Genomic DNA, 27,508 nt, shown 5'->3' on the forward strand with positions numbered 1-27,508 from the left:
TGGCTAATCAGGGTAATGGAGGCCAGACTCCCCATCCCCCATCTCATCCAAGTTGGGGGGGGGGAATCAGCAAACAGCTCCAGGGGCTCCAAGCCCCTCCCCATCCTACTTTTTTACCTCCCTTCCCTCTCTGATGTTCTCTATCTTCCTATTACATCTTGGTCTTTCCCATATAGCCTATCATTAGATACCAGGTATAGGGAACAATTTTCTCCCTTCCCTCATGCACAAATAATACCTCTCCTTCTCCCCTCCCATCCTAGGATGCATCTGCCCTGCTCCATACTCCATCCTTAGTGAATTTTTACAATTGAGAATTCACCTTCTGCCAAGCTAGATTTTGAAGGTGATTGGTGGCTGTTCTTTAAGACTAGAAGAACTTCCCAGAAAAGCCACATTCCTAATGGTCTTAGAAGGGGGAGATCCAGGGCAAAGAATACAGTCATCAAGAGACAGAAGTAGTTTGAGGAGTTCCTTGGGCCTCCTTTCATTTCCAGTTCAGTAGGAGAAGAGAGCTTTGGTTGATGTGATGGGGGAACAGTGACAGACAGCCCCCATAGGTCTGGTCCCATATTTCAGGCTCTGACACCTGCCACTGGGATAGATGAGATCTCCATAGCACTCTAGGTCTGTCATTGTTCCCCATCACTTTGCAAATGAAAAGAGGGGCACAGGCACACACACACACACACACACACACACACACACACACACACACACTCTCTCTCTCTCTCTCTCTCTCTCTCTCTCTCTCTCTCTCTCTCCAGGAAGCATTAACAATGAGATTCTGGAAAGACAGATAAATACAGAATAACACAAACACAAATACTTGAAAGCTCTCAAAAGAGGCAGGTAGAAATTTCATGTTTTTCCATGAAAGAAGTCAATCAGAGAACCATCTCTAACTCTTCTTTGTCTTGTCCTGATCCTCCTTACCCCGACCCTGGCTCCCAGTCTTGCTTCATGCCCTCCTCTTCCAGGCAGTCTTCCATAGTGATCCCCTCCCACATCCTTATCCCAATTCCCACCCCCAGCATTGATGCATACAGTTTTCTCATTATCTCTATGGATAATCTGACTGCCAACATGAACTGGGCGGGCAGTCTTCTAAGAGTTCTTCATAAATGCATGTCTCATGTGTGATTTTGTGTGTGGAAGAGGTTAGATAGATTGACTTTTATCCATGCTGCACTTCTGTACAGCTGGGAGAAGCTATAGTGTGAGCTCCAGAAATCCACATTGCAGTCCCTTTTCTGTCCCAGGCTTTACTTTATCTCCTTGCATCTTTAAAAAGTGTTGAGTCTCCTGAGCTGAATGAGTGAATGGAAAATGGTTCTTATCTCTTGATGAGGTGTTGCCTCCTGCTGATAGCCCCCTGGAGTGGAAGGTACCTAATTTAGAAAACTCAGACCTGGGTTTCCATCCTAGCTGAGGTATGGATAAACTCCCTTGGACAAAATGACCAAGAACAAAATCCCTTCCATTCTCCAAACCTGGTTCCTCCGATTTAAGATGGAAATAGCACTATTTATATCACCTACTTTAAAGGACCACTGTGAGGAGAGTGCTCCACAGACTCTCACCTGTGCCCTCTGCACTTTCAGAATCCGTCACCGTTTTTCCTCAGCCTTGAGGATCCTGGAGGTGGGAAGAGAGAAGCTTGGAGTCCAGAGGTGCAGGGATCCCCAGGAAGTTGATGATCCTCCGTGTATCAGCAGTGGCAGAGAGGTAGGGGAAGCAACTGCTCTGGGGACTAGGGTGGGCACCCACAGGAGGGCAAGCATACCTATAATTAAGGAAGAGAAAATCTTTTCTCAGGGACATCGCCCATTCCTTTGTGGAGTGAACACAGTGAGGGGTGGCTGCTTGGATGTCTGGACCCTGTGGGTGGGAGCTGACAGTTTCCAGTTTTGGTTTGCTCCCCGACAAAAGGAAGGAGAAAGAGCTGCGATCAAGCCTTGCTTCCTCATTAGCTGTATTACCTTGGGTGAACCGTTCAAATTCTGAGCTTCGCTTTCCTTATCAGTAAAATGAGAATGATAACAACTGTTCTATGTATCTTGAAAGAATGTAATGAGGCTCAAATGGGGGAAAATATATATATTTACTTTGTAACCTTAAAACACCATAGAAACGTCATCTATTATTATCCTCTCAACAGTCCTGGGAAATAGGTGTCATTAATACCCCCCTTTTACAAATGGGGAAGCTGAAGCCCACAGATGCCTTTCCCAGAGCCACACAGCTTTTTGGTGTCTGAGACAGGATTTGAATTGAGTTCTTCTGACTTTTGTTCCAGAGCGCTAACTCCTGCGCCGCCTAGCCGTCGGGGCTGGTCATTGGTAGTTAAGTAACTTCCTTGTCCTATGACCACATACAGTTTTTTAGATAGCAGAGAGGATGGGAGCTAAGGACGCTGTCTATTTGGAATGTTTTGGGGTTGTTGGGGCCGAGGCAGTAGCTGGCTGTCATATTTTGGGTAAATGAATGACATAATATCTGACAATAAAATTTGGGAAGACTTCCTGGAGGAAGGGGAAGGCAGATAGATGTTTGGGTGTAGTTTGGACAGAAAGTGACCGTGTGTGTGTGTGTGTGTGTGTGTGTGTATGTATGTGTGTGTGTTTGTTTGGGGGGGAGAAGGCTGGGCTATAACATTTCCCTGCCCATGCCGTAATCATGTTTGACTTCCTGGAGGAGGGACAACAGTAGCTATCTCTGACAAATTACCCCCATCTCTTCATCACCCTCCCTCTCCCCTCACCCTCCAGTAAACACCTAGGAAGGGGTGGGGCTTGCTCTCTTGATTGACACATGCCCCCTCTCTGGTCCTGGGAGGCTGTGGGAGCTTGTCTTATTTCAGAGTCCTGAGCTGATGGAGCGGAACGGCCTATTGTCCAGGGAATCCAGTCTCCACTTGGTCTTTTTTTCTTGGCTCCCACAAAGGACTGGGGGCCAGGCCAGGGCGGGGGCCTGGGGGCCAGGCCAGGGGCCAGGTCCAGTGCTTTTCATCTCAAATCCCAAACAGACTTGGCATTTTCTTTTACTCAGGGGGTGGGGGTTGGATGGGGTAAGCTACAGGGTCTCCTACCCTTTAGTGGAGGGGTTAGCTGTCAGGGATGGGGGTAGAGGGGGGAGTGATGGTAGTCCTCAATCTGTGAGGCCTGAGGACTGAAGGTGCCTGGGGGAATGAAAACAGTAAAGGCTCTGTGTGTGTGGAGGGGAGGGGGTGTTGAGTATGGACATAGAGAGATCTGAGGGGGAGGCACTTAGGCAATGCCTGTAGGGATAAACTACTTGGGAGCCAGGTTCAGGGCTTATGGATGAAAATTTGTGGGACCTAAAAGGCTGAGAGGGACAATATAATTATGCAGAAATTTCTGAAAGATCTCTAGAGGTACCAGCAAGTCTTCTAACCCAAAAACAGATCTAAAGGGAGCTAGCTGGCATTGTAGCAAGATGGACAGAGTTTAGGTAACCAATAGCATAGGGTAAGATCTTCTCTGGAGAGCTTAGAATAGAAGAGTATAATAAAAAAAAATTGGTTGATAGCAGGGTGGGACCAGCTGGTCGTAAGCTAGAGGGTTTGGGATGACTTCAGATTTCCCAGAGGGTCAGCAGGTGGTCCCTACTGTTCCCTAGGGACACAGTAGACATAGGAAAAGACTAATACTATGGGCTAGCAGGATTTTTTTTTATTCTTTCTGAATTCTAATTAGGAAAATCTCCTCTCCTCTCCTTTCCCCACCCCACCCCCATTTCTATACCCATTGCTTCCTTTGTTCTCCTTCTTACTTTTGATATGCTCAGTGCCCAAACTAGTTTGAAAAAATGATGAGATAATAGATGATGTGTGTGGTTTTGCCATGTTGAATTTAGGAGGGCTTCCTGGTGTAGGATCCTCCTGGGGATTTTTTGGTTTAAGTAAATTTAGCAAGAACTGAGTCAGGCAAACAGAATATGAGAATCCATGGTGGACTTGTGCTGAGGATCCTGGGATGGGTGGAATGATTGGGGTAGAAAGCCATATTATAGACAGTTGGGAAAACCCTGGCTCTGACTATGCCTTTGGACCATGCCTTCTGAACTGGACACCGCCTCAGGCCCTGGGGAGGAGGAGGGAATGGAAAGGGAGAGGAGTTCCAATTCCTTGTCTTCTTCAAATGCATTAGCTGAGAGAAAGAGGGATAGGTAGAGGCAGGCAGACAGACAGATGGAAGGGATAGGGAAAGACATGGAGAGACACGGGAGGAAGATTTACTGGGAGGGAGTATAGTCATCATATTTTTCTTCTGCCTGGACACTTTAATGCCACAAAATATCATAAATGACAGGATATTGAGCTCAGGAGTGTGAGGGATGGAAGCCTAGAGTGACAGAAAGGGGAAGCTGGGGATAGAGCAGTCAAGATCTGATGAGGAGATAAGGAAAGGAGGAGGCAAGTTGGGGTTCTGGGTCTGAAGAGGGAGACAGGGCCTCTGCCCTGGGGGTGTTCTCACTGAGACAGACATGTTGATGGAAGGGGAGAGGACATATAAGACAGCTGAGGAATGACCCTAAAACAAATACATGGACATAAAAGAATAAATATTTACATTGACTAGGGGGGAGAGGGAAGTGCATTTGTGGGTTAGTGGGTGGGAGGGGTGAAGAATGGAAAAGGGGGGAGTTAGAGGAGTTAACTGTTTAGGCTGGACAGTAAATCTTTGCCTTTTATTTTGAGTAATCCAGGAAGGCTAGATAGTAAATGTGAGTTAGATGACATGTGGACCTGGGCAGAAGAGCTATGGGTGTGGGTGGGTTTGTGAGATGGCCAGGGCTTTGAAGTGGAAGGGAAGCTAACCTAGTAAAGAAGGAGGAAGCCTCTCTAAGGCTCGGATCCCCTTCCTCCACTCCTGGCACAATTCCCCATCCTCCCAGGGGTGAGGGACCTCTGTTGTCAGAAGAAAGCCAGGGGGACTGGGAGGTGGCCTAGAGAAGAGTGGAAAACTGAGGGGGCAGAAAACAGATTGGGCTTCACTATAGAAAAAGAGTAAAGAATAGAAGAAGAAAGACTTTTCCCCTAGGGATTTCAAAATGGGGGAGAGAACCTGGATGTAGCGATGCCTGAAGGCAGGGACATGGGGGAGCTTGGCTGACCTAAATTATACCCACTTCTTAGTCCCCCCACCCCTAGTCATGAACTTCAAACTAGATGGGAGAAGGGGGGTGGGGAACTCTTTGGAGATTGTCAGTTCTAAAGAGCTAACAAATGAAGTAGCTTCTGTTCCTTCCTTCTGGGAGGGGGGTGAGGGGACACGAGATCTGATCTCTCTTCTTAGTCTTGGCCATCTCTTGGCCATCCTGCCAAGAGGGAGTTGGGGGGGGGGGGGGAAGCAGAGGAACCTCTGTCCTGGAGCAAGAGACTTGGCTACAGCCCACTACCTCCCCCGCTTTTTTTTTTAATCTTTTTAATTTAACAAAGTGGATGAAAAACTGTTTTTGGAAAAAAAAAGATTTCTTGTCTCTGCTTCTGGCGTTCTAGCTGAACTTCTCTGTGCCTTTCCTCTCGTCTCTGTTCTGTCCCTCCCTTTCCCTGATTCTCCCCCCTCACTGTCAGCCCCTGTGTCTGTTGGTCTTTGTGTCTTTCCCTTTCCATGTCTCTCTGTCCTCTGTCTCTGTCTCCTTGCATCTCTTTGTCACTCTCCCAGTATCTCTGTTTCTCTTTCCCTTGCCTGTATACTCCCCTAGTCACCCCCCCCCCCCCCCCCCTCCTCGCAGTGCCTCTTTAAAACGCCTGTCGTGGCTGCCAAGTCAGAAAAGCGTCTCCTGATAGAGAGCATTAAACCTTCAGCGGGAGCGGGAGCAGGATTGATCGGAGCCGCAAATGGGAGCGTCTTAACCCCATTAATCAGGCAGGGCTTAACTCCCCCCCCCCCCCCCCCCCCCCGCCCCCCCTCACCACTAAAACCCCTGAAATATTTATCCCCCCTCCCTCTCAGTCCTCTCCCCCCTCAGCTCCTTCCACAACAGCCCCTTCCCCTTCAAGCCCCCCTCACCCCCCAGGGATAGAGGAAAGGGGGAGGAGGCAGGATAGGGGAGAATGGCTGGGCCCCTATGCTACTCACTGTTGGTCTTTGCCCATGTGTGTACCCTTGTGTGTTTGCACACATGTGTGAGTGCACATGTGTAAGTGTCTCTGACTTCCCACGCCCTCTGTGCCGGCCCACTTGGGCAGCGATGATAGAAACCAGGCCTGCCTCCTGTCCCCTTTTTACCCCCCCCCCCATCTCCCCCTCCCCCCTGAAATCCCTGCTGCTCCAGACAGTTTGGAAAAAAAAAACTATGCAGAATAGAGTGGAAAGAACCAGGAACCGGAGCCAGGAGATGTGGGTTCTAGCTTTGGCTCAGCCATAAATTGACTGTGACCTTGAACAAATTCACTTCCTCTCTTTAGGCCTCAGTTTCCTTTCCTGAAAAAATGAGAAGGTTGGACAGTTTTATCCTTAATAAAATTGTCCTCTCCAGCTCTAATATTCTTTGGTTCTGTGATTAGAAGAGATCAGCTGAGATGTATAGAGGGGGAAGGATACTGCTGTTTTCTCCTACTCCCTCCCCTCTCCTCGCCCAGTCCCTAGCCCACCACCACATCGTTGGAGATCTCAGATGTGTCACATTGTCCCCTCACTTCTCCCCCCCCCCACATAACCCCTGTGGTGGGGAGTGGGGACCGAGGCAAGCAGAAATTCGGATCCTCTGTGTGGTGGCCTCCGGGGACAGCAATAAAAGAAGCAGGGGATGCACACAACCATCTTAGAAGGTCTTCCCTATCCCTGGATAAGATTCCTAGTTTGGGCCGGAGTTGTTGGATCTCGCCTCTTTCCCCCCACTCCAGCTCTTCAGCAGCAGGATGGTAGGAGATCCATAGGGTCTCTCTAGGCTTCCTTCTCCCACCTCCCCCACCATCCTCTCTCCCCCTCCCCCCCAGCATCAAGTGCCACATCTCCTCCTGACTCAGACAATTAGATTCAAATGATGACCTCACTGCACAGCGTCTCTCCCCAGCCCGCTCCTCCGTCTCTCTCCTCCTCTCTGTCTCTCTCCTTCCCTATCTCTCTGTGCCTCTCCCTGTCTCTCTGTCTCCCTGTCCCGTCCCCTTCCCTTCCCCCCTTCCCCAAGTGTCAGAGGGGGCAGATGCACTGGGGAGGCCAGGCCGACAGACGGGGGAATCTACTCAGGGACCCAGGTCAGTGGCTTAAGCAGGGGGATGAGGAATGGTGGTCTGGGGATGTGGGGATTGGAGGTGGGGTGGGGAAAGGCCTCAGCCTCTGGGTCCCGAGTCTCTGCTTTCCTGATTCGGTGGGGGCTGCTTTGGAGCTACTGATCTAGGACCTGTCAGACCCACGTGTGTCTGTCGGGGCTCCCCCCAAGGGGCCCCCTCCATTCCATTCACCACCTCCCCTGCTACTTCTCCTCCCACTCCTCTCCACTCTCTTCCCAGCTATCAGACCGACTCCTTCGCCTTCATCTTCTTTCTGTTCTTTTCTCTGCCCACCTCCTTTCTAAGGTCCTTCTGCCCTTCCTGTTTCAAACTGTCTCTTCCTCTGCCTCTCTGGATGACTTTGAAGCTCTCTCCTCTTCTACTTTGCATTCCCAGCCTTATGTTGGGGAAACACCCTAGGATCTGATCATTCCCGGGGCCTATTGGTTCCCCATGGATGGGATGTATTTATTTTCCTGAAAGGAGGGGGATTTCTCTTTCTCTCTGTAAAGAAACAGAGAAGTTGGGGTGTGGGGGAGAGGCTAGGTCCTGATGAGGGTACAGAGTGTCTCAGAGAAGAGGGGATGCTCATATCTCTGAATGGCCAGGTAGGCTGTTCTGCCCCTCTGATTGGGGTTGGTGGCTGTCTGCCCTTTTCTGAGGGGAAAGTCTTCCATCTCTTATGACAAGAGGGTATCTCTAAACCCTTGAAGGAAAGGGTGTGTCTTTGTGAATAGAAGGGGTTATATCTGTTTCTCTGTGTTTTTCGAGGCATAGAAGCTCGAGGCCCTTTTTGGGAATGATGTCCAAGAGAAAGCTTTGTTTGGAGGTGGATAGTGAAGTTTCAGGTAGAAAAAGTGATATCCCCAGAGCTGTTTCTGTCTAGGTTTGCCTTGGTTCTTGATACCCAGTTTCTATTGGGTCCTGTTTCCCAACTTCCCTTGCCCCCCCCCCCATTGCCTAGTTTCCTGTCCTGATAATTAGTTTCTTTTCAGTCCCCCATGCCTGGCTTTCACTGGCTAATAACAGCCAGGGTCAGCTTCCTTGGCAGGTAAATTGAGCATCAAGGAATTCTCACTTATAGCATTAACTTTGACACCTGCAAAGAAAAAGCGATTCTGTGGGTGCTAACAGTGTGGCCAATTGTTCTGAGTTTTTGCAATGTCGCTCCTGTACCCCAAGCCGGGATTCCAATCCAGTTGAGATGGAGACACATATCCCTAGATCCCCCAGAGAGGGGAGAAATGTCTGACTGAAGATGATTAGGACTTGTATCTCTTACTGATGAGTCACTCCTGGAGGACTTCCTGGAGGAGCTGGCTCTGGGAAAGCCCTTCCAGGTGCTCTGGGGTTATCTTCTTTTCCCTCTCCTTCCACTCTACTCACTAATTCCTTATTAGCCAGCAAATTAATTAGGAGAAGCAGAAGTACTCTTCCTCCTCCCCACCACCTCCAGCTTGTCTCCAGGCTTCCCGCCCAAATGGGCTCTGCCCAGCAGCTCCTTGGGGCCCCTGAGGCTCAGGCTGACGTTGGTGGGAGCCTCTCCCCACATTGGCTTTTCTCTGACAGGCGATGACAATGCTTTGGCACCACATCAGCTCTTCCTTCCAGGAGCAGGGCAGGCTCTGAGGCTTGTCTTCCCCCTTCTTCCTTTCCTCCTCCCTTCCTCCTTCTTCCTTCCTACCCTCTCCTTACTCTTTGACTACCTTTTCACTCCCATCCTTCTCTTCCTCTGTGCCCCTACTCCCTTCTGGCTTCTCTCCCTCCTCCTTCTTCTTTTCTTTCTTTCAAGATCCCCTACCCTTTCTTCTACTCTTTTCTTTTCTTCTTTCACTTCTTTCTTTTCTATTCTTTTCCTTTCTCCATCCTCTTTTATTCCCTCTCTTCTCAATAACTAATCCATTCTTCCTGGACACTCTTCTGAAGACCATGGGCACAGAGAGGTTCGGCAGATATCCTGAGGTCACACAGCAGGCAGAGCTGGAAGCAGCTCACTGATCACCCTGTTATCCCTGGGGTATCATGAATGATTTTTTTTTGCAGGAAGAGGTATGGAAGACTCTAATCCTTCCAGTTCTGACTGTGGAGGGGGTGGGGAGGAGAGAGAGAGAGGGCCTGAGAAAGAGAGAGACATACACAGAGGAAGAGAGAGAGAAATGCATAGAGAAAGACGGCGGGGGGGAAGAGGGCGAAGAGAGAGGGATTGAGAAAGGGAGAGAAGGAGGAAGGGAGGAAGGGGCGGAAGGAGAGAGATAGGGGTGGGGTTGGTTGGAGAGAGTGTGGATGTGGTTAGTGAAGGGGAATAGGGGGAGATGATTTTGTCATTTCACAGCTCCTGCTGCTCTCAGATCCTAGAGCCTGGAGTAGTCAGCATCATCTCCTGGTTCCCCTCACAGCAAGAGTCCTTCCCTCCCCCCCACCTCCATGTTCTCTGTGGTTCCCTCCTGTTATTGCTTGGATCTCAGTGACAAGCATCTCAGTGGGAGATACTCTCACCACAGACCAGCTGGGGAGGTCCTCTACCCCCCTTGTCTGCTGCAGAGACTGTGTGCATGGGGGTAGCTATCACAACTCTGATTGGCAATCGGATCTAGTTCTCTATTGCAGTTCACAGTGGCAGACCCCCATGGCCAAAAGGCTGTCAAGCAGGGAGAAGGTAGAGGACTTGGGAACTAAAGTAGGGACTGTCTTGATTTTTGAGGATGGTTGTTATTTTTCAAACTGCATCTCCCCTATCTCTGCTCCACCCCCTAGTGACTCTGGTACCATGCTTCCTTCCCTGCCACACCCCCTTTCCAGCCCCTGTCTGATGTGCCAGGACCAAGGGGCCCCCAGTGCTTCTCAGTGTTTTACCCCCCCATATTCTCCCCCACCCTCTGTCTCCTAGTGTTATAAACCAGGAGCCTAAACACGCACATGGACACCCACTGGATGAACAGGCCCCCTTTCCAAGGGCATCTCCTTTCTCTCTCATTGATCCCTCCCAAGTCAGAAGCCTCATTTTGAGACTCCCACCCCCTCTCGACTATGTCCATGTTCCCTACTGAGAACTCCCTGGCTTAAATTGAGCCATTTTTGTGGCAACAAAGATTCCAACCATTACTGTGGGGCTGCTTCCCTTTGGGTCTGGAGGCATTGCTGTGCATCTTTCCCCCACAGTGGAAGAAGGACTAGATTTAGTCAGGGAACAGCTCTACTAATTGCTACCTGTGTGACCTTGGGCAAATTGTAGAACTCTGAGCCTTAGTTTATTCATCTATGAAAGGGCTGGACTCGATGGCTTCTGGGGTCCTTTCAGATCTAAATTTGTTCTGTCTGACTTGACAGGAGGAGCAGTTGAAGGTATCTGGGATGGCATAAGCATGGGCTTGATTAATAAGGCAGTGATAAGTTTCTTTCCATCTCCTCAATCCCTGAGGCACCAGGAAGAAACCAAGATGACCTGCATTTGTGAATGAGAGAGACCACCTGAGAGATTATGAGATGGTATTTGAGAGACAGTGTATCTTTGTGGGACTGACTGTGTTTGTGTTACTGTATGTATGCCTGTGTGTCAGGCTATTACTTTGTAACTGTTCTGTGTGCACACTTGGGCCAGCTTGTGCATTTGTGTGAACGTAGTGTTTACCCAACAAGAACAGATTGCTCTATATTCCCTGCTGTTTTTGGAGGAAGAATGAAGGAGAATAAGGGATGATTCTCTCTCCAGCCCAGCTCTAGCTTTTACTGGAGGCATGTGTATGTACAGCTCTGAGAGTCATGCATGTATGTTAAGGGATGGGCATCAGGACAAGTGGTCCATTCTGACCCGATCATTCCATCGCCTGGACCTTCTAGTCTTGCCCCTCATTGCACAAAGTTCTTCTTTGTGTCTAACTCTAGCCTTTCCCACTATAGATACAAGCACATTCCTCACAATCCCCCTCCCCACTTTCCTGAAGTTAGATATTATGGATGCTGTGGGGATGGGGAGGAAGTGTACCAATATCACTTTCTTATTGTATTTCTTAGAGGTGATGTCAAGGGTTAATAGTACTGTAATCTAGGTGACTCTGGCCAGGGACTCCTCAAAAGGTACATGGAGACACATGACAGGAGTACCATCACACTGGGGCCACTGAATCACTCAAAATCCTAAGAGGGAATTAGAAAGAGCATCTAATCTGGTCCCGGTGGACCTTTTCTACTAACTACCATGTAGGAGTGGTGAGTTCTCTCTTGTACAGAAAGAGACTACCTCCTCCACTTCTCCCCCACATCTACAAACACAACCTCCTCTCACTTTCTCGTTCCTGTTACCCTTTCCCATCTTCAAAAAATCCTTCAAAAAACCTTTGGCCTCTTCCACTAAAGCATGATCACCATGTGCTTACATTGGACCTATTCCCTAGACCTTGCTTAACAATACTTCAAATAAGCAGTATTGAGTATCAGATTAATTAGTTTGGGAAGATTTTCAGGAGCAGGGGAGTTCTAGACTGGGTTCTGTAAAATGATGAGAAAGAACCCTTTTAACACAGTGAGCAAGTTGCTTTTGTTCAGAGGAGCCAGATGGGTGGATCAGGGCTCTGTTGGGTTTTCTCGGGTTGGGGAAAAAAAGGGTAAGCTGCCCTTGTGAGGAGAGAAGGTGGGGGCAAGGGCAGGGATTGCTGAACATGCTTTCTATTTCTTGGTACAGGAAGAATAGATGAGATATTGATACCATCTACTTATCTGCAGGAAGCTTTCCTCCCTGAGAATCTGTGAACTCAGACCAAAGGAACCCCACAAGGGGTGGGGGGATCAGAGACAAGTCTGCTGCCTTATGGGTATATGGTTAGACATACTGTTCTAGGAAGTTTTGGGGATGAAGGCTTGAGGTGAAGAATCCAGGGTGCTGCTGAAAGAGGCTGAGGGATCAAGGCCCTAAGTGATCAGTGTGAACTAAGCAAAACCCTCACTGCACTTGGGGTATGTATGGCATGTTATAGACCGGGGCAGGGCATGTATACACATGTTAAAATATACATGTGACCATATTTATACAAGATCTACTTGCAAGCTTCAAGAAGCTGGGACAGTCAATACAGAAAATGGGAAATAAAATCTGTAAGGTAGCTTTCATGCATACATAGGCACAGCAAGAGACAGACCCACACCCCTCCCATATCTTCCATTTGCAGATAGTGGAAATGGTCGTGTGTGTTTCACCATATGCATATGCTCCCCACATCTCTTTTCCTTCCATGCTTGGTCATATGAGCCCCCCATACACATATAGAGAACACGCCCGCCACACGTGCACTAGGGTATGCACACACTGATCTCATGCTCCCACAGTGCAGGAGACTGGGGGGGGGGGAGCCGTTGAGCACTCAGAGCCCCAGCTACTGCCAAAATCTAGAGGAATCTTGTCTCTTCCCCCCCCCCCCCCCCCCCCCCCCCCCTGCTCCAGCCGGAGGTCACAGCAGCAGGTGCTGATATCTCCCCCCACCGGCCTCTTTTTCCACAGCTTCATCCAAAGACCTTCGGCCTGGGACCTGCTCTTTCCCTTTCCTCCCTTTATCCCTTGTTCCTTAACCCAGGAACCCCATCTGTCCTGTTCTCTCACACTCTCTCCCCCTTTTCTTTCTCCTCTTTTCTCCTGCTCTGACTCCTTTTCTCTTCTGGGTTCTCTTTTCATTTCTCTCTCATTTAGCTCTAGGGGAAATAAAAGGCTGAGGAATGGGGGCCAGGAAGGAAAGGGGAGAGGAAGTAGACTTGACTTAGACCACTGGATGCTGCCCTAGGGCCTGACCTGGGAGTTGGAGGAAAGTCTAATAAATTTATTTATCCTGAGGTGTGAGATGGAATAAAGAATCTTTTTGAGGTACTAGAAGAGCAATCCTCTACTCAAAAAGAAAAAAATTCTAATGGCAGAATTTGGGGGAGGCATTATAATAGCCTATTGGAAATGGTACTTCTGGGTGGGAGACTTCTCTATGTTCTGTACCTTATACTAGATGCTCTGCTTGCCTTATTAAAGCATTTAGAGGGAGGCTGGAGGGAAGAAGAGAGGGTAAAAATATAAAAAGACCCAGCAGGTTAGGTTCCTAAACTGGCTTTTCAGGGTTCCAGAGATAGGGAGAAAGACAGAGACCTAGGGGCTAAAGATAGGGACTGAGAGGCAGAGATGAAGAAAGGAAGTTATACAGAGACAGACACACACACACACACACACACACACACACACAGATCTACATTCACAGGGAAAAAGACAGAGACCTGGATAGGAATTGGACCACTGACCCGTGTCCGCCCCCCTCTCCCCTGTGGGGGGCCGGGCTGGGGCCAGCTGCCAGCCAGGCCAAGTCTCCTTCCCCTTTGCTGGACCCCCCCCCCCCCCCCCCCCCCCCCCCACTGACCTGCTTTGCTTCCCTCCCCCCACCGCCCACGCTGTCCAGAGCCAGTGGGCGGGATTTGGGGGGCCTCCCTGGGCCCCCCTCTCCCTCCTCCTGATCCCATCCTTGTCCTCCTGCTGCCTTCCCTCTCTACCGCCTCCACCACCTCCCTGCCTTCCTTCCTTCCTTCCAGCTGTCTCCACCTCTGTTTCTCTTTCTTACTTTCTCTATTTTTCAACTTCTATCTCAGACTTTCTCTGTCTCCATTTTGGAGTGTTTGCTTTTTTTCTCTGTCTGTGTCTCTCTACTTCTACCTTTCTGGGTCCCAGTTTCCTCTGTCTCTTTGCTTCCTGTCATTCTTCTAGTCTCATTCTCTTGGTCCCTGTCCTCTTATTTTTCTGTCTTGCTTCAAGCCTGTGGACCTGTTGTCATGCCTGGGACAAACCGCGCCGTGCTCTCTGTCCTATCGTTTCCTTATGTTTGTTTTGAATGTTAACTTCAAGGCCAGGGGCCAGGGGCCACCATCAGATGTGGGGGGTCATTTCTCTCAAACAAAGGGAGTCTTTCCTAGAAGCCCATCCTGGCCTCTTTTACCCTTTTCCAGCCCAAGAAAGGATTGAGGGAGGTGACAGGCCCTGGAGAGGTCATTTTATGTATCCTCTTGGCTCTGGAAGCAGATCTTCCTTCAATTAGTTCCTTGCACTTAATAATGGGTAAGAAGAATCCACGATGCCTTTGTCCTTCCCTCCCTCCCTTCCCTTCACCTCATCCACAGGCTATATATCTCTCATCTATCTTAACCATATATAATACGTGGGGTTGCTTTGTCTTTGGGATTGCTGAATAAACATGGACCTTTTTTCCCTTCAAAGCAGCTACAGTTTCTTCCTACAGAAAGTGGTCAGAGTAACTGAACTCAACTACCTGAAGCAGGGCAGGGGGTCCCCTTTTCTCCAGTAAGTTTGATCAGGAAATAGCTCGAGAAAGAAATACCCCCTAAAAGTCCAGAATGGAGGCAGGAGGAGAGCAAGGGTAGATGGAGTTGCATATTGATGGGAAAACTTTTGTAATTTTGACCTGTTTGTCCTGAAAGGCATGATGCAGTCTTTATGTTCCATAGGAAAGATTTGGAAACAATGTTTTTCTTGTAATTTGTATGATTTGACTTGATCCTTAAACAACGACCAAAAGAATCTAAGAAAATTTATTAAGTACCTATTTTGTGCAGGGCACAGTGCTAGGATTAAAGGAGATAGAAATTTCAAATAAAACTCAGTCCTTCTCTTCATGAGGTACAGTCCAGTGACCTGGCAGGATGAGGAGAAGAGATAGATACAGATAACAACAGTATAAGTATAACAGATAAGTGTTTTGTGATAAGGGAAGCAGGAAAGACTTTTTGGAGAAATAGGCACTTGAGATGGGCTTTAAAGAACAGGTAAGAGTTTACCAGGATAAATGCTTTTTGGCACAAAGATCTGATTGAATGAAGGCATAGACTCTCAAGGTCAAAGGGTATATTAGGAGTAGAATCAGAGTATAGGCAAGATAAAGAAGAGGCTGCATGTTGTAATGGTTTTGAAGGAATGTAGGTTTGGTCTCCCAACTCTAAATCTGTGATATGATTCTAAACAAGTCTCTACAAATCTTAGTTTCTTCATTTATAAAGTGATAGGATTATAGGCATCTTTCTAAATCAAAATTGTGCTCCTATATCTCCCATGTGCCATAGAAAGTGAAATTTTTTGGTATTAAAAAATAAAGTCCCTCAGTTGTTACTCCGAATACTGTACATTAGCTAGATGTATACCTTGCCTATCACTGGTCTCAGCTCTATTTCTTTGCAGGGGGAAAGCCGACCACACAGAAAGTGAGGGGAAATAAGAATTCAAGAGTAGAAAGAATGGCAGAAAGATAGGTGATGAAGCAGGAGATTGACTGAAAGATAGAAAGATGGGAAGGGAAATTTTGAGAGATTACTAGGGAGCAATAGGTCAGGAAGAGAGATTAGGAGAGAGGCAAACAGACCAGAAAGAAGTTGTGATTCTCAAAGTATGCCCTAGCCCTTTGTCCAGGTCAGAAAGAATATAGTTCTAATGACACATAGAGGTAAACACACACAGGCACATAAGAAAAAAACACACATACATAAACATATACTTTCATTTTTTTTTTATTATTATTTTTTTTTATTTAATAGCCTTTTATTTACATAAACATATACTTTCAGAAGCACACTCAGGCCCCCTTCCCCTTTTTCTAATCAAAGGAAGTAAAACTCCCTGCCTCTCTGTGTCAGTGGTCTCCCATCTTCAAACTGCTTCTCTGGGCAGAATGATTGCAGCCCCAGGCAAGGGACAGTGGGAGCCAAGAGACATTAGACACACTTACACCATCTGTCAAAGTTCTTGCCTCCTGTGAACAAGCATGAAATGCTGGCAGCCAATAGTTTCATTGTAGTCTTTTAGAAAAGGGACAACTTTCTCTCTCTCTCTCTCTCTCTCTCTCTCTCTCTCTCTCTTTTTCACTTACACACACACACACACACACACACACACACACACACACCATCCCCGCAACGGCCTTTCAGAATCTTCTCCCTCTAGGAAGCCTCTCCAGACTGACCCCTGTGCTTGTTCCTTGACCCTGAGCACCATAACACCATTGGCTTTTATTACTATGTCTATTGTGCTAGTCCCTCCATGTGTCCTGTTTCCCTTCTAAGAAACATAGTCCTGGCACCTAGGGGTCCTGTGTCACTTCCCAGCTTAGCCTGCTTATGGTTTCTTCTTCCTGGCCTCCTTTTTCCTTCTGCCTCTGGAGAGAGGAATAGGGCCCACTCTGAGCAGTATCAACTCTTCTTGGCTGTGCTGAGGGCCAGGCAGTTATAGGGACATCTTTGCTATCCCTCTTTTCTTTGGTCTCTCTGTCTTCCAGTCAGGCTGAAATTTGGGAAGATATGAATGTGAGAGAGAAAGAGACAGAGACAGAAAGAGAGAGAAAGAGAGGGGTGGGGGGAGACAGAAAAAGAGAATTGGAGACAGAGACAGAGACAAAGAGAGATACACACACACACACACACACACACACACACACACACACAGTCAGTCACTTTGTGCTGTGCTGAGCTCCAGGGGTGGTGAGGTTGGAGATAGGTTGGGAATTTACCCAGATCTTTGACCTTAACCTAAACTACTGGAATTAAGAAATCCTAATCATGAGTGTGTATGGGATAGTGTATCTATCCCATAGATATGGAATCTATGATCCCATAGATATGTCATCTATGGGATGGCATAGACAGACAGACTGATAAACAGACGAAGACTCTCTGGATCTGTTAGCACTATGCATATTTATGTGAGTGTTCTGGCCACAATTTTATTTCTAATATTTCCTACTAACAGACACTTCCAGTCTCTAATCATTTTCACCTTACTAGTACTCCTCTGGTCAGAAGTGGACACCCTCATTCCTGGGATGGGCTAGAGAAGGAGGTAATATGACCTAATAAAAAGATCACTGTCAATGGAATAGGAGAGCAGGGATTCAAATCCTTTTCCTGCTACTTATAGCCTTTGTAACCATAGGCTAATCACAACTTTGGGTTTCCTCATCTTTAAAATGAGGGGGTGGGACCAGATGATCTCTCAGGTCTCTTTTAGCTTTAATTTCTATGGACTAAGCCACTCTCCTGGGGCTTGGGAAAGCTATGTGTTGGGGTCAGGCCCAGGGAAAAGAAATAGGTTCTCATTTCTTTGCTCCTGGGTGTGCCTTGCCTGGGTGGCCAAGCCCAGCCCTGCTTAGTGGAGAATCTTCTCCCCTTATCATAGAATGGGTGGGGTATGGGCTTGGAAAATTCCTGGAAAAAATACTTCAATGGTTAGCCTGTCGGTCAAATTGGAAGGATCCGTGGACTTGGCCAGAAGAAGAAAGGGCAGGATATGGGTTCAGATTCTGTGTTCATAGAGAACCTATGGGTTAAAAAACAAGTGGAATAAATAAGGTGGTGCTAGGTAGAGGGGGGCTCTGTAATGAAGATCAGACTGAAAGAGAAGCAGAAAAGAAAATTCTTTCTTTCTTGTTTTTTTTTTTTTTTCTGCTGAGGCAGTTGGGGTTAAGTGACTTGCCCAGGGTTTACACAGCTAGAACATGTTAAGTGTCTCAGGCCACATTTGAACTCAGGTCCTCCTGACTTCAGGGCTAGTGCTCTATCCACTGTGTCACCTAGCTGCCCCAGGAATTATTTCTAAGAGCAGGAAAGAACTGAGGATTTTGTCATTTTTGTCATTGTCTCTTTTTCTCTACTCTCCCTTTCCTTTTTTCTTCCCTTTCTTCTTTTTCTTCTCCTTACTTCCTTCCTTTCCTCCTTCCCTCCCTCCCTCTCTCTTTTTCTCTGTATGTCTGTCTCTTTCTCTGTCTCTCTTTGTCTCTCTCTGTTTATCTCTGCCGTTTGTCTCTGTCTATCTGTCTCTCTATCTATCTCTGACTCTGTCTTCCTCTGTCTCTTTCTATCTCTGTCTGTTTGTCTTTCCGTCTCTCTCTTCTTCCCTCTCCCCTTCCCTCCCTCCCTTTTCCAGTCAATCAAGCATTTCTTTAATGCCTACTATGAGCTAGGCATTATGCTAGACTGAAGCCATAAAAGGAATGGTGATAAAGATAAAAACTGTTATTTCATTGGTATGAAGACACACTCTCTCTCTCCCAATGCAGGTTGGCACCTTCTCTTCAACTTATTCTTAGAAGGTTGACCAGAGCATCCCGAAGCTAAATGACCTGCCCAGGATCACACAGCTTGTATTTGTCATAGATGGGACTTGAACCAGGTCTTCCTTGATTCATAGGCAACTAGGATGCATAGTGGGCAGAGTGCTAGACTTGGACTCAGAAAGACCTAGTTTAGTATTGTGCACAATCCTGGGCAAGTCACTTAACCTGTTTCATCATCTGCAAAATGGTGACAATAACAGCACTTTCCTCTCAGGGTTCTTGTGAGGATCAAATGAGAAAACTTATATAAAGTACTTTGCAAACCTTGAAGTCCTATATAAATGCTAGGCATTATTATTATTAATTATTATTGGCTCAGATGCTAGCTCTCTATCAACTAAGCCCCTGCCACAAAGTCAAAGGAAAGACAATCCCTGCCTGCAAGAACAAGCAGCCTATGTATAGATCCTATGTACAGATCCTATGTACAAAATAGACACCAAGTAATTAGGTAGGGTGGGAGACATTAATAAACGGGGACCTAGGAAAGTCCTATTCAGAAGGTGACTCTTGAAGGAAAGCAGGGATTCCAAGAGGCCAACGTGGGGAGGGGGAGCCTTTCAGCCATGTGATACCAGGCAGTTCTGTCAGGGAGGCTGGACCATGGGTAATAAAGCTGCAAAGGGAGGACAAGGCCAGCTTGGGAAGAACTGCAAATGTCAAGCAAAGGAGTTTATATTTAACCAGAGCCTCGCTTCTGCAGAGGAGAGGAGCCTAAAAGCTTTCTGCAGGATGAAGCTTGGCATGAGTTTGGGCATTGTTTCTGGGTTCAGGAAGTTTCCTCGTGGTCAATGGCCACGGTAGAGCCCAGAGAGATAGGGGCAGGGGCTAGCAATGCCTTCTTTTTCCTGAAGTGCACTGAGATCCAAATGCTATCATCTTTCTCTTATAACTGTCTCTCCCCCCTGTTTCCCAACCCCTATCCCTTTAATGTCTGGGGAAATATGCCAGTTTTGCTGAGTGGATCTCCCCCTCCCCTCTAGGTCAGATGAAACGTTTCCTTTTACCCCACCACAAATGGTAGGATTCTTGTCTCCTGTATAAGCAATCATGAACTTCTTCCTTGGCTGCCCTCTTGGATGGAGCAGTGTGGCCTTTTGTAAACCTCCTAGAATGTGGTACAACATGAAGTTCCTGGCCTCAGTTTCTCTGAGATTGCCACCATGCAACCCTTCCATTTTTAGTTACCCAAGTTCAGAAATAGCACCAAAGGAAGGGGAATTCAACTTGGAGTGGGACTTAAAGGAAGGAAGAGGGATTTGACTGTTTAGTTCCAGTTCCCCTATGACTTCTGACTGGTGTCACTGGAAAAACCTTGAGAGACCATTGGGCCCATCCTCCTACCTCCTGGCATGATTGTACTCTGAGGATCCCAGGGGAAGGAAAGCACAAGTGGAGGAGCAGGGCCCCACAGAAGGTACCCTTCTCCCCTCCTTCCTTTCCTCCCTCCTATTAGACCTGGCTCTAGGCTGGAGCAGCCATCGATATTCCCTCTGCTCCCTCCTGAGGAAGGAGGGGGTAGTCTGGGCTCCTGGAATATGACAGCTTCAGCCTGAGCCGGAGATGGATTGCATGGGGGAGGGAGCCAGGGCATTGCATCATTCCCCTCCTTTCCATGGGGCAGAGAGGGGGGTGGGGTGGACAATGACATGGTGGTGGTAGTGATGTGCATTAAGGTTATCCTGGAAGCAGTGAGGACCTCTCCCCTCAGTGTTCCCCTGCCCCATCCCTTACTACCATATTCTGGACCAGGAAGGGGGTCAGCTCCTTTTTGGGTATGGGCAAGGAAGAACTATTGTGGTCCTCACTGCACCAACTGTCCTCTGTAATGTAGCCACATATGACTGTTTATAGGGAAGGAGTTCATGTATTCATTTGCAATTGTATTGTCTCTGAATATATTTTTCTTCATGTGCAGTGCATACATTTGTCCTCTCTCTGCAGTGTATACACTGACCAAAGGGAGGAAGGAATGAAGGTGGGAAAGTTGATGCCCTTAGATTGTGCTGTAATTGTTTAGTTGTATCTGATTCTTCGTGATCTCATTTGGGGTTTTCTTGGCAAAGATACTGGAGAGATTTGCCATTTCCTTCTCCAGATGACGAAACTGAGGCAGACAGGGTTAAGTGACTTGTCTAGGATCATATAAATGTCTGAATCTGGATTTGAACTCAGATCTTACTGATTTTGGGCTGTAGGGCAGGTAGGGAATGTAGAGGACAGAATAACATGCATAGATCCAGAAACACTTCCCCCAAAATATCTAGGAAGATGAGTCTTCCTGACTCTGTCTGGTACTCTGTCCATTTCACCAATGAACTGCCCTAGGTCCTGCAGTCACAGAGACTTGAGTTCAAATCTGGCCTCAGACATTTACTAGCTCTGTGACCCTGGGCAAGTCACAACTCTGTCTGACTCAGTTTTCTCATCTGTAAGATAGGAGAAGGAAATGGCAAATCTGTTCAGTATCTTTGCAAGAAAACCCCAAACGGAGTTGGATATGACTAAAACAATTAAACAACAACAGAAAGTGTGACATCACCCTGGATGTTGATTTGTATCCAGTCTGATGTGAAGGAAGGTGATGTTCCTGCATCATTGATAGACAGCTGAAGGTGGAACCTGGGACTAGTGAAGGGAGAAAGAGCTGAGTTGTCCCTCAGGACACAGCCACAGGGTTCTTTCTAATCTATTCTCTTTCTCCAGCATACCTAGCCCCAATTCTTCATTCTTGGGAATTATCCACATTCCCCCAGGAATCTCAGCAGTTTCCCCCCATCACCTTCTATGGTACCTACTGCCTTCCTGAAATCCCAACTGCAGCCAAAAAAGAATCAGTGAGGGGGAAGGGTAGGGAAGGAAGTGCTCCAAAAAACACCTTCAGAAATATTCTAGCTCCAGGGGAAAAATAAGGGTTTAGCACTGGAAGAGACCCTGTGTAAAGATCACAGAGGAGAAATCTGAGGGCCAGAAATGGAGAGTGACTGGTTCCAGACAAAGAAACCTGGATCCTCTGACACACAATTTGGAATTCTTTACACCCCACTCCATTTTTTGGAAATGAGGGAGGGTTTTGCCCTTAGCAGCTTTCTGAACTCAGCCTTGGAGAACACCTTCTTTTTTAGGGCTTGGTAGTGGCTGTCAACTAGCTAAGCAACTTGCATCAAGCACTAGTTTGAATTATCCCCCATTATTAATAACCAGACTGTTTTCCCAACCTTGTTATAAATTACTCCCTTTCTCAAGTGCTGGTTCAGCCTGATTTTCCTCAGTGGTGCTCCTTACAGGGGATATCCCTATGCCTCTTCCTACACTCCTAGAAGATACTCTCTCTTCACCTGTGCCCCACCTTCATTTTCTTAAAGTCTCATCTTCAATTATACCTCCTCTATGAAGCTTTACCTGATTCTCCCCAGTTGCTAGATTATTTCTCCCTCATATTACTCTGTGTTTATTTTGTATAATTTTCTTTGTGTAACTGTTGTTTCTCTTGTTAGAATTTAAATGCTTTTTATTTTTATTTTTTAATCTCCAGGGTCTAGCACAATGCCTGGTGCATTGACAGTGAAATGGAATTGTGTCAGAAGTGAAAGTGTCCTCTATGTGTGTTCCCTCTTTAAAACTAGGAACATCTGAACTGAGATGATGGGGCAAGAAGGGGAGAGTGAGGAAACAGGTTTTAGGGAAGGAAATGGGGATGGAGTTCTGGGATGCTGATCCATGTTCAGTAGCTGGGAAAGGGCAGCCTTTCCTGATCTTTAGTCTTAGCCATAGGGAAGTGAGACAGCCTGACAGAGCAGCAGAAAGACTACTTACTTCCTGGCCTGAGAAATCCCTTTCTGTAGAATGTAGGGGATAGCCAGATAATTCTTAATAGTCTCTTCTGAATATGCCTTAAATCGGCCTTCCTACCAGGATTCCCTTTTCCAGAAGTTCTCAAAAGGGACAGGAGATTTGGTTAGGAGATTTATGGAGCAGGTATGAGAGTGAGGACTGGCCTGAAATATCTTTGAAGCTGTCACCCCCACTCCAGAGGTAGGCAAGAAAGGTGTCTGAGGTGAATAAGTTGTAAGTAGAGGCCAAACTTTGGTCCCTTTCTATCTGCTCCAGCTTCCTTGTTCTGAGAGGCAGAAAATGAACCAGAGGACCAACGCAGCCTATGAAGCAGGTGACTTACTTTTGGCTTCCTTCTTTCCCCTCCTTCCTCTGTCTTCATCTCCATCTCTGTTTCCATATTCAATCTTTCTCTCTCCTATATAAATCTATAATTTCCTTTTAGAACTTTTCATTTTCTTTTTCAGATTCTCTTTCTCCTCAGTATTTCTTTGTCTTTTTTCCCCCTCTCCTTTCACACTCCTCAGTCTCTATCTCTTTTTATTTCTGTTTGTGTTGCTACTTTAAAAATATATATATTTACTTATTTCTTTAAGTAGTTAGGCTCTGTTTCTCTTACCTTCCTCAGTATCTCTATCTCAGTTTCTCTCTTTCTGGTTATCTGTGTGTGTGTGTGTGTGTGTGTGTGTGTGTGTATCTGTCTCCCTCCTTCCCTCCCTTTTCCCCCTCCCTCCTTCCCTTTCTGCTTCCTCCTCCTCTTCCTCTTCCTCTTCTTCCTCCATCTCCTCCTTATCCTCCTCTTCCTTTTTCTCCTCCTTCTCCTTCTTCATTTGTCTCTGTCTCTCTGTGTGTCTCTCTATGTCTCTATCTCTGTCTCCCCTCCTAGCCCTGGGGCTGGTGATCCTCTGACCTATTAAAAATTAATGATCTCCTTCTGCACTCCCTCTTCTTTCCATTTCCCTGAGACTGGCAGTTCTCTTGGCTGTCTGACCCCTATCCCTTATGCTGTAAGCATCACTTCTCCTTTGCTTAGGCTTCTTAGATAGAGCTGTGTTGGCAAGGGATGACTAGGAAGCTTGTTATTACAGGTCCTCGGTACCAGAATCTCAAAGCCTTCGGTCAGTCTTAGTGTGAAACCCTCATTTCCTACTTCTGCACTGCACTGAGGCAGCAAGTGTGTATGTGTGTAAGTGTGTGAGTATATGTTTTGTGAGTGTGTATGAGTGTACATATGTGTTATGAGAGTGATATGTGGAGGACTTCACTAACTTCATTGCCTGATTAGAGGAGCCTGAGTCTGGGAAGGTGTGAGATTGAGGAAGACAGAGATCCCATGTTGGCCACCTAGTCTCAGGCTTGGCAGAAGACTTCTGTTTTTGGAGGAGGGGGGAATTGTAGCTTCTGAAATCAGTTGGGGACAGGGAGAAGAGACAGTATTTCTGTGTCTCTATATTTGCCTATGTCTGTGGTTCTCCCCCCCCCCCCATCCCCAAGCTTGGGGAGGTGCTCTTATAGTAACTAATCAGGGTGATGGAGGCAACTTTGATGGAAGCACCACCCTTCTCCAAAGCCCCCCTTAACTTGTGTGTGCATGTGTGAATGCGTGCCAGGGCTACACTAATGGATGGTCTGACTGATCCTGATGGAGGGAGGGAGGGAGGGTGAAGGAGGGAATACTTCTCCCCTCCCTGAGGATTTTAATGGGGCTGTCAGAAAGAGACAAATACATGAAGAGGGAGAGAAAGGGAAGAAATGGGGGGGGGATGGGAAGAGAGACAGAGATGAAGAGACAGATACATAGAGAAGGAGAAGAAGCCGCATGGGCAGCAAGGGAGTGGGCAGGGGAGGCTTCCACGTCCAGACAGGGCTTCCTTCCATTCTTCTTTTATCCCTCCCTCCCAGTAAAGATCAGCTCAGTTCCTGTAGATCTACCCTGAGGACACTGTAGCTGCATTCCCCCCCTCCCCATCCAGTGACCCCCACAGAGAATTTCAGACAGTGACGCTGTCCCCCTCAGCCTTCTCCTCCTCAGGCCCCACCACCCCAGCTCTGTGGCTACCCCCTCCCACCCTTTTGGGCTCTATGCCAAGCTGGGGAACATGCCAAGTGGCTGGCACTGGGACAGATCATCTCTCTGGCAATGGGAATGGCAGTGGAGGGGGGTGGGATGAAGGGGGAAGGGCCCAAAACTAAGTTCCCCTCCCAGAGACCACCTCTTCAGTCCTTTTGACCTTGTTGGGGTCTCCATACCTCTGCATAGACAGAACCTGGCTAGACTGGTTAGGGTTGGGGGGGAGGTAGGAGTGAAAAAGTTGGAACGTATGTATCTTTGTGTATCTGTCTCCCTTCTCTCCCAGTCTTAGTATCTTTAGTCCTTCTCTTCCTGTGTATGGGCATTTCTCTGTTGATGAGTATGTTTTTTAAGGGAGAATGGGAAATCAACTTATTCAGATTATTCTTTTCTCTTTCCTCACTAGGAATAATGGGGAGGTGGCTTTCGTATCACAGGCAAGAGTAGAACATTCTAACTGTGTCTGTGAGACCACCCTTTCCTCCCCTGGCAAAAAGCCAAGCCCATATGAAAACTTGAATAAATAGGGCTGAGCCACTGGGGGTGGGGGGAGGGGAGGTGCCATAGTCTTTCCAGACTTCATATCCTGAGCCCTTGATCACAGAGCATGTTTCCCTCTTAGAGTAGTTGCCAATGCATATCCAGTTTGAGGTGGGGCATGGTTTTACTTGTCTGCTCCAAGGAAAGTTGGGTTCTTGGCTCTGAGTTTCAATCCTATCTCCCCTCCTTTTTTTGGACTCTATTTCTTGGACTGTGAAATGGGTGGGCAAGCCACAGATGTTGAGATTTTTCAAGTACCACATGCCCATATTCCTGTCTTCCTCCTCCCTTTACTCCTCTCCTGTTCCTCTTGGACTCTATCTGGGATCAACGCTATCACCTTTTTCCATCGCTGAAGTTTTCCTTCTTTTGAGTGAGCTCATGACTGGATATTCTTGAAAGTTATTTTATATTGATCCTGCCCCATTCATTTTACTGCATGATTTGGGTTCTATGAGCACTAAAAGGGGGGAAGGGAAGAAGCATTGTATTAAAGTACCTACTGTGTATCAGGTACTATTAGTAAAGTATTAAGTGCTTCACAGATATTATCTTGTTTGACCCTCTTAACAACGCTGTGAAGTAGGTGCTATTAGTGTCCCCATTCCTCAGCCTGGGAGGCAGGCAGATAAGTGAAATGACTTCTTCAGGACATATTCAGTGTCTGAGGGTGGACTTGAATTCAAATCTTCCTAACTTCAGGCCCAGCGCTCTATCTCCTGCACCACCTAGTTTTCTGAAGGACTCAGCAGAGACCAGAGTAATTTGGGCTTGTTTTTATGAGTATGACTTTTTTTGAGTTACCTCAGTATGGGGCTCCCACAAAAACAAGGGCCTTTACCTTCTGAATGGACACTCTGAGATTGAGGAAGGAAATTTGGAGAGGTATAGACATGCTAATGGAAAAAACTGGAGGCAGGGGAATGCTGTCATGACCTGGTGCCCAAATATTCCTAGAAAGAGGGACAGGTTCCTGATATTTGCTGACATATTTTGGTGTCAGAGCTAAGTTGCTATTCCTGCCTTCTTGCGCCAAGCTCAGTCAACAAGGACCCTCCCCCTTCTCCTTCCCCTCCAGCTCCCCATTCAATGCCATTAGCATGCAGACCCCACCTCAGCCCTATCATTCCTGGAACAGATGGCTTTGCTTGGCTGAGTGCCCTAGACTTGGGAGATGGCTCTGGGCTTGGGAGATGTTGGGAGGGGGAGGTGATCTGTGCCCCCCATACAACAAGGGTGGGGGGAGGGATCAAAGGGATGATGGGGTGGAAGCAACACCAGATGGCCCTGGCCACAGGAACTCGGCTAGAGAAGACTCCCAGTTAGCCAGATTCATGGGGAAGTGTAGTGGTATGGATAATAAAAAATGGAATAATCCATTCAGGGACTATATCTTTTAAATAATATGCGCACCTTTACTGAGGCTGAGAGTGAAATAAGGAGATGGTGTGGAGACATAGATTGATGACTGAAAGTAAAAGGAGATTCCCAAGGGGAACACTTAGAACAGAAGAGTAGCTGAGGGCCAAGGAATAGCAGAATCAGGAGGAGTAGTTGAAGGTGTTCGAGAGGAATAGCAAGGCTTAGGGAAACAGCTTGTGTTGGGGTAGCTGAGGCTAGAGGAATAGCTAAGACCAGAGGAGCATCTGATCCTGTATTGCCTCCCTTGAGAGTTGGCATAATGGATTAGATTGGGATAAAGTGGAGAAAGGAGAGCACTGAGAAGCCTCTAAATGTAACTTTTCCAGAGGATCCTTCAAGGACAGAACTTGAGCTTGGAGAATGGCCAGAAGGGGAAAGATGGGGAAAAATACAGAGAGGAACATATGAGAGAAAAGCAGGAGGATGGTGACCTGGAGAGGTCACAAAACTGAAGAGTTAGAATGTCTCGGTGTTCCAGTTCCAATAGTCAGAAACAAACTATGTGACCTTATGGGAAGTCATTTCCCTTCCTCAAGTCATGAGGCCCCTCATCTCTAAAGTGTTGAGGTTGAAGTAGACAATCTTAACCCTTTTCTAAAGGCTCTTCCTCTGATGCTGATCCTTACTTCCACTTCTATGACTCATGGGGAATGGGGTGGGAGAGAGGGAGAGAGAGAGAGAGAGAGAGAGAGAGAGAGAGAGAGAGAGAGAGAGAGATAGGGGGAAGAAGGGAGAGAGAAAGAAAACAGGAAGAAAAGGAAAGGGAAAGGGAGAGTGAAAGAAAGGGAGAAGGGAGAAGGAAGAAAGAAAAGAGAGGAGACCTAGAAAGAGAAGGAAAGATGAAAGTAAGAAGCTGAGATAGAGACACATCATTACATTGTGACCATAGCCTGTCTGGTATCATCTTACCCTACTTGCTTCCTCCCCAAATTCCCCCTTAGGGGTTGCTGTGATCAAGTTGACAGGGTGTTTAAAAGAGATTAAAGGAATTTTTCTTGACAGGTTAGAATGAGTGATTGGGAAGGGGTGGTGGAGGGGTAACTAAGACTGAGAGGAAGGAAACTATGAAGGTAGGAATGGATAGAGGAATCAGAATTAGTTTGCTTTCTTCTGTATTGTCAGCTGCCTCATTACTTCTTCAAACCCTCTCTCCAAATCCTTCTCTTCCTCCTGTGCCTTCTGTCCTCCATCTACTCTGTACTCCTCTATCTTTCAGTTTCTGATATCTAAAGCTCTCTTCTTTTGTCACTCAATGCCCTGTGCATTCAGCAC

General features: G+C 47.2%; 1 protein-coding gene across 3 annotated transcripts in view; it reads left to right on the forward strand.

Annotated features, from left to right (window-relative positions):
- Window positions 1-27,508, forward strand: part of CNTFR (ciliary neurotrophic factor receptor) — a 91,293-nt gene that overhangs the window by 13,088 nt on the left and 50,697 nt on the right. Inside the window, exon 2 of one of the 3 annotated variants that reach the window (XM_031945431.1) lies at window positions 1,605-1,728. The exons of 1 other annotated variant lie outside the window; for it this stretch is intronic. The gene's annotated coding sequence lies outside the window, so the exon portion shown is untranslated. Of the gene's footprint in view, window positions 1-1,604; window positions 1,729-7,114; window positions 7,226-27,508 lie in introns of those variants that run through there. One more of the 3 variants, XM_031945433.1, reaches the window with a different exon arrangement.

Source organism: Sarcophilus harrisii, chromosome 1, assembly GCF_902635505.1.
Source record: "Sarcophilus harrisii chromosome 1, mSarHar1.11, whole genome shotgun sequence".
NCBI classification, from domain to species: domain Eukaryota; kingdom Metazoa; phylum Chordata; class Mammalia; order Dasyuromorphia; family Dasyuridae; genus Sarcophilus; species Sarcophilus harrisii.